Below are 12,255 nucleotides of genomic sequence, written 5' to 3'. Positions count from 1 at the left end.
GAGTGCCTGCAGAGCCGCATGGACACTATATGTGTTAGAGAAAGAAGAATTGTGGAGGGGTATTAAGAGAGTGCCTTAAGAATTAGAACGAAGAGGTAAACCATGAACTGATAAGCGTTGAAATTTTTCACGCAGGTATATAGGAGCGTTAGGACTATGAAATACATTGAACAGAAGTGAAAGGGAGTGATAGTCTCTCCGCTGTCTAATTTTGAGCCATTTCAGTTGCCTACGATAATCAAAAATGTGGTCATATTTCCTAAGACCAAAAATGTACCTTTTGCATGTATTCTGAAGTCGTAAACTTTTGGGGCTTAAAATCGTATCAAACAATTATTGTGAAAGTAATATAATTTAAAACATGTTAAACAATTTTTTGTCGTTGGTTGGTTGGATTGTAAGAGAGCACAGATAGCTCCTTTCGCGCTATGAAATCCTAGAATGATTCGTAGTATCCTCACGCGGAATATCGTCAACATAATTATATTTATTTCTGATGGGTTTTGAAAGGCTCTGCTATTGATAAAAGGGTTGTAAAGGTTCGGCTAACCATGAGAATAAACTTATCGTAAACAAGGCAATGAGACGTTTCGTTGGAAATCGTATTTGAAAACATGACGGTTCTGTTAACTTTTCCACGAAATTCTATTATGTTTTTTTTGGAGGACACCTTTGATTTCGTGTTACTCGTAAATAAAAATGTATAATCATTATAACAAAATGAAAAATTGTATACATGCTTATTTGAGAACGACATTTATTTTGAATGTGTTTGACCTTACTGACTTACTGATGTTTTTAAAAAGCAGATATTCAATTGTTTTTGAAGATTATAAAAATTCTATTTTTTAATCACAGGTACGTAGCGAAAAAGAACTAACGCATTTTACCAAATAAACTACTAAAGATGACTATGTGTTTTTAGTATTATTTATTAATCTTAATTGATTACATTAAATAAAGACTAAGTAAACGTACCTATGATTTAAAAAATAATCAAATATGGAACTTTTTTAGGAGGTTGTAATTCATTCCAACAGAACCACAGGCTACACAAAGGCTCCTTGTTCTCGTTCTCCTGAAGAGAACATCATTTTCTTTTCTTTCATCCCCTTTTCTTGTCATTGTTCATTATTATTCGAATAAGGGATGTAATTTGTTTCCTTTCGCCATTTCAATCAACCGTAATTTTTGTCTACTTTTTTATTAATAATTGACTGAAATTCGGAAGATTTGGTTTTTTAATTCAATTATGATTAATTGAGTTCATTGAATCAAGATTAGAAAGGTCGAGTTTCAAATGAGTATAATATAATCTGTACAAATCTCAAGTATTTATCATATTATTCAATTTTAAGGTCATACGGTTGTCAAATCTGCGTCCGCTAATATGTGGCCATTTAAATATTCTAAGTGGTAAGTAGGTCCTTTTTTTATTTCTATATTTTTTAATTATGAATTCTCTTAATTTAATATTATTTATATTTTACATTTTCAATCAGTTATTTTAGATTTTCATTTAAACAAATATTTCAATTCTGCGGGCCATTTTCAACGAGTTGTAAATTGACTTGATTCTATTTCTATACTATATATATATATACTATATATAATATAAATATAAATATATAATATATATATATAATATATAATATATAATATATATAATATATATAATATAATACATATATAATATATACTATATAGTATATATATATATATATATATATACTATATAACTTGATTCTCATTTCTTATTATTAAGAAATGAGAATTAAGTTGCGGTAGAGCGGGGTGCAAACCTCGTACTTTTGATCAGTGAGTCTGTGAAACTAGCCGCGGAACCACAACCTAGTTCAACGTTATTTTATTATTTGGGGTATTATCAATGTTTTTATGTTTTATTCTTATTTCGAAAAAAATATATATTCTCAATAATGTACACAATAATATGCTTTGTATAACTAAAATCACGGTATTTTTATAATATAATTTTATATAGGCCTTTTTCATTGGAAATTTATTTGTATACTAATTTTGTTATGATTTTTTTTTTATATTGCGAAGAGACGGAAGTATCTTCAATAATTTTATAGGGCTTCTTCTTCTTTAGCCTTATTCTTTCCACTGCTGGATAAAGGCCTCTTCCAAACGTCTCCATTCCTTCCTATCGCCCGCTTTCATCATCCACGTTTTACAAGCAATAGAGGCAATGTCGTCGACCCATCTTTTCCGTGGCCTTCCAACACTTCTTTTATTTGCCCATGGTCTCCACTTTATTATTCTGGGCGTCCACCTGCCATCATTTTGTCTCGCCAAGTGTCCTGGCCACTGCCATTTCAAATTCGCTGCACGATCCATGATATCCACAACTCCGGTTCGGCGCCATATTTCTTAATTTCTGGCTAATTTTTTGTATTACAAACATGGTTTCTAGTCCGTGTGTTGTCATCGGCAATATGCATGATTCATATATTTGTCTTTTTAAGCACATAAGGACTTCATTATTTTAAAAAATATATTTTAGTTTGCCGAAAGCAGCGCCCAACTTAGCCTTATTATTTTTGGCAACTCTGCTGTCTGGTTATCTTTACCAAGTTTGACTTTGTGTCCTAGATATATGTATGTATTCATTAACTTCTTCGATTTTATTATTGTAAATGAAAATTTCTAGTTCTGTTGGACTCATTATCTTTGTTTTATGAAGATTCATTTCCAAATCAGTCATTTTTAAAGCCTCATGTAGTTTCATAATCATTTCGCCTAGTTCATCCATGTCTTTACTTATGACCATAATATCATCTGCGAATCTGAGGTGATTCAATTACATGCTATCGATCTTTACACAAAAATAAATGATGGGCCTAACTTATAAGATTTCCTTATACCAAGCTAAGGAATAACTATACTCAGTATAAAAAAAGTTGACCACCTAGAATTACTTTACCTACTAACTTTATTCAATCATTTACTTTTCGACCATGCATCATTTTTGCGTAAATCTATGAACAATCTGCGTGCGTAGGTGCAGTGACAAATACTAACACGTTATCCGTATTAGTAACAAAATAAAACAAACTACGAGTATACAAATGTCAAGCGTCTAACGAAATCTAAGTCAAGTCGATAAAAATTGATAATGATATTTATTTGTTAATGTATTATTTGATTACTGTTTTGTTTTATACTCAGAGTTTTTTTATAAAAAGACAAACTGTAAATAAACAATATTTTCTGGGCGTTATAGAACTTTTGAAAGATAATATTTAGTGTAAATAAAAAAAGTCAAAATTGAGATATCATTACACCACTCATTACATCACAAATTATTGACATTGGCATTGACATTTTTATTCTTAGAGGTGGAGGTCAGTGCTATGCAAGCTCATGGCCTGAGGCCCGAGCCCGATCTACTGAGACCCCAGGGGCCTATCAACGGAGGCCTGTAGGGCCGATTATATGTGGCCCAAACGACCTAATTCCCGAGCATGTATGTAACAGTCAGCGATAGCCGACTGTTAGCTGCTAGTTAATGGCTAATCACATAGAAATGCTAGGTGCATAAAGGGCAATATGGGCGATTATGTACAGCCTTCAATTTTATTTGACTAACCGTAATGTTTTTTAGATTTTATTTTCAGAAAAACAAACATTAAATTGTATATCTTTATAAATCATTGCCACCGTTAGTACTTCCCTTCAAAAAATTAATAAAAATATCAATTAAGCGCGCCCAGCGCCAGCAGTTATTAAAAAAACTAGCCGATTATTCCAGCTTATTTTTTCTTACATGTATTTTATATTTTTACATCTTAAACCTATTTGCGGTTATTTCCTCCTAAAGCAAGCTTGCAGATTACACGCATTATTTGTAGATTCTCGATTTGAAAAATAGAATTTCGAACATAGTTTTTTATGGACTATATTTCTCTGAGGTGAAACAATTAAGGGTATTAGAAGCAAACTTGGAAATCTCCATTAAAAAAGTTACTGTGGTATTTCCGAAAAGCTTTGAAAAAAGAATTGTGCGATTCCTAATTATGCATCACCAACTCAATGGAGAACGCTAAGTTTGCGGTGTCACGTAGTATAATTGAAATATGTTTTTGCAAGATTCAGAGACGGTCTTAAATTACGCTATTATTTAGTAAATAACTAATTTTCCATTTTTGGTGAAGATTTTTTAGTTTGCTTCTAATACTTAATTGACATTTTTTTTTGTGTTTTTTAACTTATAAATCATATAAAACGAATTTTTTCGCAAAGTATAATACATTTGAATTGCATTCCCAGGAGTAACGTTAACTTAATTCGGGACTTAAATACCATACACATTTTTTTTTTAAACCACATACTAAAAACAATAAAGAAACAATGCAAGTTTAACACCTTTGTAACTAAATATAACAACAATATATAAGCTAAAAACCTTTTCTTAAAAAGAAATATAAATATATTACAACGCTTTCAAGAACCTAGCCTCAAGGAGATAAGGTCGTTTACATAAAATGTCACTACCAGTTTGTACCAAAATAAATTTAAAAAGCGTGAAAAATTTTCAATGCATTTTTTAAATTCAAAGCAAACAAAGTATATAATTTTCGAATTTCTACCCAATGTTTACAGTAGATTGGTTAATTGTTGAAATTTGTTGAGGAAAGCCTTTTTAGGAGCATTTTTAACAATCCCTGTAAATCTGGGTACTAGGAACATTCCAGGTTTTTCGATTATTTACTGAAGCAGAGGATTTACATAGAGGTTTTCACTAGAGCACCGCACATTAATGTCCTGAAAAAGTTAAAAAAACCCAACTCCTGGATTTTCACGTAACTTCCAAATAATGTAAATAAAAAAAAACACAAACCTTGTTTAGCTTGGCGTGGTTAAATAAAGAGATTAAGGATTAATTTTGTTGTAATTTACTACGGTGATAGTAAAGGTGAAAGTGTATTTTAGTATTTGCTTGTTGGTGTAGTGAGTGTCCTGACGAAGAGACGGTAATACGTATTGAAATGCAATGCATTCATAAACATACACGCACATACATTTACTATTTACAATTCACTTCAGTTATTTTTTTCCAACAATATTTTGAGTACCTCGTATGTTCAAACTCCTTTATGTGTTTTAAAACAAGAGAAATTACATAAATTAATTAATTCTGAAATGAGTACATACATCAAGTCAATTTTTCCACACAAATAAATACAATAAAAGATCATGATACACACTAAAGAGACATTAAAAAAAATAATTAATACATTTTCATTAATGGTTTATGTTTTTTTATTCTAATACAAATCTACTTTTATACATCTAGTAAATGTTATAACTGTAACTCTCCAAAAAAATAACTAGCTCTAGTGCTTGTTCTAGTTATAGTTTTTTATTTATCAGAATTTAACATATATTTAATTCATTTATTATTTACATGCAATATTACATTTTTTTTTTTTTTTAAACATTAAAAAAAAAAAATTTTACAGGACTCACCAAGCCAATTAGTATGGCTTGTCGGTAAAGATCCTTTACATTAAAACACATGATAATACTACATAGTTGTATAATAATATCGCAATTATAAGATAAAAAATAAATACAAAACGGAAGTACCAAAATTTATAACAGAAATGTGTACACATTTAATAGGCACAAAGCATTTTTTTAAAAACATTATTTCTTTACATATCTATATCTATATCTATATCTATATCTATATCTTTATCTATATCTATATCTATATCTATATCTATATCTATATCTATATCTATATCTATATCTATATCTATATCTATATCTATATCTATATCTATATCTTTATCTATATCTATATCTATATCTATATCTATATCTATATCTATATCTATATCTATATCTATATCTATATCTATATCTATATCTATATCTATATCTATATCTATATCTATATCTATATCTATATCTATATCTATATCTAAATCTATATCTATATCTATATCTATATCTATATCTATATCTATATCTATATCTTTATCTTTATCTATATCCATATTTATTTATATATATATATATATATATATACATATATATATATATATACATATATATATATATATATATATACCCGTACATGCTCACAAACATATCCATACATACATATATACACATACATACATATAAACATATATATACACACATATAAATATCCATGAGAATATTACATATTTAAAAAGTCTGTTTTATATATGTATATCTATATTTACAAATATACAATTTTATTAATTTATAAACTCCTGATCGAATAGCCAGTCTATTATTTTGCCCTAGTCACTTTTGGTTGTACCATTTCTAAGATTGTTTGGTAACAAATATAACATAACTGGAATCTCATATTTTAGAGTTCTTTTTCTTTATTTGTTGCTTGCCTTTGGAATCACTGAACCTTCATTTTGTGTGAATCTTGTGTAATAACCATGTTCCAATAAATTTTTGAATTTATCACTTTTTTTTTTCTAAAATGATACAGAGCCACAGAATTCCTCGAACCGGCAGCGCCTTTATAGATTTATATAGTAGACATTGACATATGTTGTTACTCCTTATTTTGTAAATATCATTAGAGACTTTTTTTCTAAGGATAAAATACTGTAAACTCTGTATCATTTTTATGTTTGTGATTTTTGAATGACCCCATGCTTTGATACGAGTACCATATCTTAGTATAGCCTCCACCAAGGAAAAATAAATAATTCTGAGTGTACTATTTGGCATATTTATTACAATGAAAGAAAAAAATAGTTCTGCAGAAGGCTGAGGATGAGGAGATAAAATATAAAAAAAGAAGAGTTCTTTCGATAGAATTAAGAAAATAATATAAAAGTATTTAAATGTTTAGTTCATACCAATATAAATACTACCGGAAAACAACATAAAATTACCAGGTATTTTATTCATCCCAAATTGATAATACTGCAGGGACTGGCACAAAGAAAGCTTTGTTGTGTATGTATTTTGCGGTTTGATTGTAAAGAAATAATAAAATTTAATTTAGTATGTGAAAAATGCTAGCGTTTGTGTGAAACTAAAGAGAAACTATTTTTTATGAACAGTTTCAGAAAATTGTGGCTGTTGATTGCCTAAGAACGAATAACAACCTTCATATTTCGTAATAGCTCAATATCGAGTTAAAACTAGTACCAACCTCTGAAAACATTTGTTTCAAAAACCTTGTTTTTTTTAGTACATGAATACTAAAATTGCAGTTTTATTAAAGCGACGCTATGAAACTGAATACTGCCGCAGTCGAATTAAAAATTGCTCCAGCAACTGTTTCATAAAATTGTTCAAAGCGTCTTATATAAAATTTTCCATGCGAGTTGTGTGAGAATATTAAAACTTACTCGAAATTATACGAAACAGTTGCACAAGTTTTATTTCATTAAAACTACAATAAAACAAAAACATTTTACTGTGGTTTGTGTATAAATCTTGATTTCGCGAAAAGATATATTATTATGGTCCCGCAAAGCACAAAATATTACACAGACTTTGTACCTTACAGCGCTTTATGGTAAGTACTAAGTAAAATGATTTCAGTGTGAAACAAAGTATATTGTAGCCTCATATTACCGTAACTATGTTCGTTTAGAATTTACATAATGTGATAATATTTAAGCGCATGTAGTTTCTTTAAATTAGTTAAGTACTAACTATCACAGAAGAAAATTTACCGTCTTATATTATATAGGGTAGTATTAAAATTAACGATTATATCTAATATTCAAACATGATTTGATAAACAAAACAAAAAATACAATCTATATGAATTTATTGAGACTGGAATGTTATACACGTGTGGACCACAAGCCTTCTGCGTGATGTCAGCCATTTTTTATTACTGATCTAGCCTCATTATTGTCATTTTTTAAATATTTTTTTTGCACCACAACAGGCCAGGAGGCCTAATTACAGTGGTGAAAAAAATCACATTTTAATTTTTGTGTTCTCCCCGGGAATTAAACCCAGAACCTTCCGTGCGTGAGTCAAGCGTCTTGACCACTACATCACCTCCTATACACCAGCATACAAAATATTTAACATTTTTTCAATATTCTGATACTTTTTTTTTATTATCATAATATTACCTTTTTTTTATTTAATATCATATTATATACATAAAATTAAACATTTATACAAAGTTGCTTTGACTATCTAACTACGATTATTTATTCCGTTCTAATCCATTAAAAAATATATATTAGAAACAATAATCAATAGAGATAAAAAATTGATAAAGGTAGTAGACAAAGTGAAAATATAACAAAAAAACAGTCAAATAAATATTTAAACAAACGTTGCAAAAACATTTAAAAGAAGCATATTTAAAAACCCACTAAAATACGTGTTAAACACAAAATACATAGTAAAAAAACGTATAAAAAACAGAGTAAAATACATAGTAAAAACTAAATATGTACATAGCAAGAAACAAGTAAAAGACAAAGTAAAAGATGAAATAAAAAAAAATAAATACTCGTATAATTAAAAAAACACACTTAAAAAAAATAAGTAAAAATTGAGTAAAAAGTAATGAGGATCTTCAAAAATTCAATCGATAAAAAACTAAAAATATATAAATTGGTTGCAACAGAGAGGGAAAACATTTTTGAGAAAGGAATATGGGGGTCTAGGCATTTACAGGGCTTATGACTTGTCATTGGCTGGTTTAAGTGGCCACTTTACACACTGTGTAACATTTGCCATTCTGCCTATGTTTTAAAATCCACATTTCCTCAACTCTTCCATTTGTTGACTTTTTTTAAGTAAAAAAGCTGAAACCTTTATCATGTGGGTGAGATTCATCCGGCTGAACCAATTCACCTACTAGGCAACGACTGAAAACAATTTTCTAATTTTGAATACTTCCACTTTTACCAGGTAGTTAATTCAAAAATGTTTTGAGCAATGTTTTGAATAAAAACAATTCCCTATCCAGCCAGTCTGCAAGTATTTGAATATACTTAAAATATTTTTGAATCAACTAAAAATATGCTTAATGATATTCGTCTTCTTTTTATCATGTTATGTTTATCATCTTTGTAAATGCATATTTAACATAAATATAAATCAAAAAACAGCAAAGTGAGTATTTTAATCCGTCTGAAAATCATTTCGATGATACATTTTTTTTAAATTCAATATTACGGTGTAAGTTTGTTCAATTAATTCCAACGACTGAAACCTTCTAAAGAAAAACGCAAGAATGGCCATTGTCCTAGGAAGGAAAAACGAAGAATCATTATGTGGTTGGAAATTTACAAGAAACATGGCCAATTTTTAAAAAAGAACGAGCAATGAGGTAAACTTTATTCAGAAGTTTTGCATTAGAACAGGTGTTTTGTGCTTGAAAACAGATTCTCTTTCTTTTGTTTTCCTTTACAAATGCTTTTTTCAGTTAGACTAACTTCTTTTAATACTCGCTTTTAAGATATCAAGTTTTTGTAGTTTATGTTTCCTAGACAAAGACCTAAAAAATGCTGATTAAATCTGAGCTAGTTACTATTTTCCAAAGATTAAAAAAACAAATACTTCGGCACGTAAATGTTATGGAGTTTTGAAGGTTTTTTAAAGAAATGGATTATTTCCATTGAGATTGTCTGTTTCACCCTTTACCCCTATTTTGTATTATTTATTAAATGATTAAGTATAATGATGATTTTTTTTTTTAATTAACACTTATTTGAGTACCTACACTAATTTTAATTTTTCAAGCGAAAAATTGGACATTTATTTCACCTTGTTAAACATTCGTTTTAATATGCGCTTAAGAATGCTTTAATTTGAAGCTGGTTGGTTTTTAGCAATTCAAATTTGTTTGCGGTATCGATTGTTTATCATAAAATTCATAACGCCAATTTAACAGATATTAAGAAAAATTATGATAAGCCAGCAAACGTTATTTAATATTTTTAGCAATATTTTTAACAACAGTGGGCTGTAGAAAACATAGGTTTTGACGATCAGGTTTATTTTATTTATTATTTATTTTGTTAATTAACGCCCAAGGAGCATTTGTAAAAACATACATGTCACGTACTTAATAATAAAACACTTATAATCTAATAAGTAAATGAACAGAAAAAAAAGATGCGAAATTATCAAATATATTATAAATAGTTTAATAAGGTTAACATATAGTGGTAAACATAAAAAAAACAGTAAGTATATGAACAAAATATTCAATGAAATAAAATAATAACTCAAATTATGTGAAGCAAACAAACTAAATAGAGTGTTACGGCAAGCGAGAAAGAAAAAGGAAAGTTAACTTAATAATCAAACATTATTATCACTTTTTTTTTTTAAATACATAAAATGCGTGATTGCCAATACTTGAATGCAAATAGGGTTAGTTGAGTATTATAGTAAATAAAAACAAGTATAAAATAATATGAATAAAAGAATATTAATTCAAAGGTAAGCGTATAAATACATAGCAAGTTTTCTGATATTTGACCATTACAAGAGCAGTTAAATATAAAATATTAGGATAAATATACACATAAGAAGTCCATAAATAACAATGAGAATCATGGTTAAGAGATATTTGTAAAGTTTTTAATTTATGTAATTGAATTGTTAGTAATTTTTTGACAAACTGCTATGAATAAACGTGATATTGTGAACCTGTACGATAGTAAAGTACTGGACAGAATATCTGCAGTCACTACATAAATGTTACCTAACCTATGCAGTTTCGGTATCAATGAATTGCTATAATGGCTGCAAAAAGTACTGGAGCAATGAAACAATAAAGTACTCCTAGTGTTGACAGCGAGCACTCTAAAATTGCTTAATTCAAGTTTTATTGAGACGTCAAAAAGTAATTTTACAATTTTCTACAGTACGATGAGATCATTCATAGTTCTTTTTTCAGATAATGTCATTAGATTAAGAAGTGCTAATGAGTATTCACAATTCACATTTTGTATTGAAATGTACATATCGTAGAAATTTATGTTGAACACTGCCTATATTATAAACATGAGCATTATAGCAAAGTGACCGTATTGATGAATTAAATTTAAAATTACTTCTTACAAGAGAACAGTGCAGTATTAGGTTTTTGAATGAACAAAAAAAATTTCAGTGCTTTGCTCGAAATTTCACTGATATTTAATCAACAAAAGTCGATTTTATTTAAAAAACACCCTGAGATATTTTATCTCTGATACTGTAGAGAGATGAACACCATCAAAACTGTGAGTAAAAATAAGCGGTTTTTTTATTCTATAAAAATGAATGATCTTACATTTTTTAATGTTCAAGTTCATTTTATTTTGTTTACACCGCTCATCTTTGAATGAAAGTTTTTTTTTAAACTGAAAAAAATTCTTTGTCTTTTAAAAAAAAGTGATATCGTCGACAAAAATTTTAAAAAGCACCGGACCCAAATCAGAACCTTGAGGTTTACCTCTGGTAGCCTTAAAAAAATAAGTGAAAAAAGTGTTCACTTTAACAATTAACTGCACATCATTAAAGTTAATAGTTAACCAGCTTGTAAATTTACCTTCAAAACTCATTGTACATATCATTTTAGTTAGCAATAATTTATGATAAATCTGGTCAAAGTCTTTACAAAAGTCAGTGTATACAGAGTCAATTTGTAATTTCTTACTTAATGATTTACTAAAGTAATTTGAATTAATAAGGAAATTAATTAGGGTAGTATGTATAACCATGCTGTTGAAGGACAATGATGCTCTTAATCTGCACCGGCGTTTTATCAAAAGCAAGATTTTCAAATAACTTTGGTATTGTAGACAGGATACAGATTGGCCTGTGGTTTGTAATACCAATATTAAAAAAAGTATATTGTGGTTAGATAGCTAGATTTTATATTTATGTTTGAAGAGTACGTTTCATTTGATTAAAACTTAAGGTTATTTTAATGTAAAAAAAATGTTCAAAGAAAAATACGATTTATTTGTTTCAGCCACAACTTCTCAAGTATCGCATTTTAAACCTGGAGTATCATCGTCGGACCCATATCCGCCTTCAACAATCTACTATCAGCATCCAACCCACTTCATTTAGTGAAGTGATTAACTTGGTGAGTCAGCCATTATATTTTCCCTCTAACCTTTAAATCCTATCCATTTAAAGCCCCAAACTCTAAAAACAGTAAATCAGCTTGGAAACCCGTTATACATATCCATATTGTGACTTTATTAATTTAGTAAATTTCTTCAAATTAATGGTACATTATGAAGTTTC

General features: G+C 28.6%; 1 protein-coding gene across 1 annotated transcript in view; it reads left to right on the top strand.

Annotated features, from left to right (window-relative positions):
• LOC148273713 (fat-like cadherin-related tumor suppressor homolog) overlaps nucleotides 1–12,255 on the top strand; it is a 130,540-nt gene that overhangs the window by 83,290 nt on the left and 34,995 nt on the right. The window contains exon 2 of the mRNA XM_088238321.1: nucleotides 11,975–12,091. The gene's annotated coding sequence lies outside the window, so the exon portion shown is untranslated. The remainder of the gene's footprint in view (nucleotides 1–11,974; nucleotides 12,092–12,255) is intronic.

The sequence above is a fragment of the Micrasema longulum genome, unplaced genomic scaffold (assembly GCF_059751315.1).
Source record: "Micrasema longulum isolate JH-2025_06_02 unplaced genomic scaffold, ASM5975131v1 h1tg001860l, whole genome shotgun sequence".
Lineage (NCBI taxonomy): Eukaryota > Metazoa > Arthropoda > Insecta > Trichoptera > Brachycentridae > Micrasema > Micrasema longulum.
Note: the sequence above shows the minus strand (reverse complement) of the source record. Positions and strands in the feature narration are given on the sequence as shown.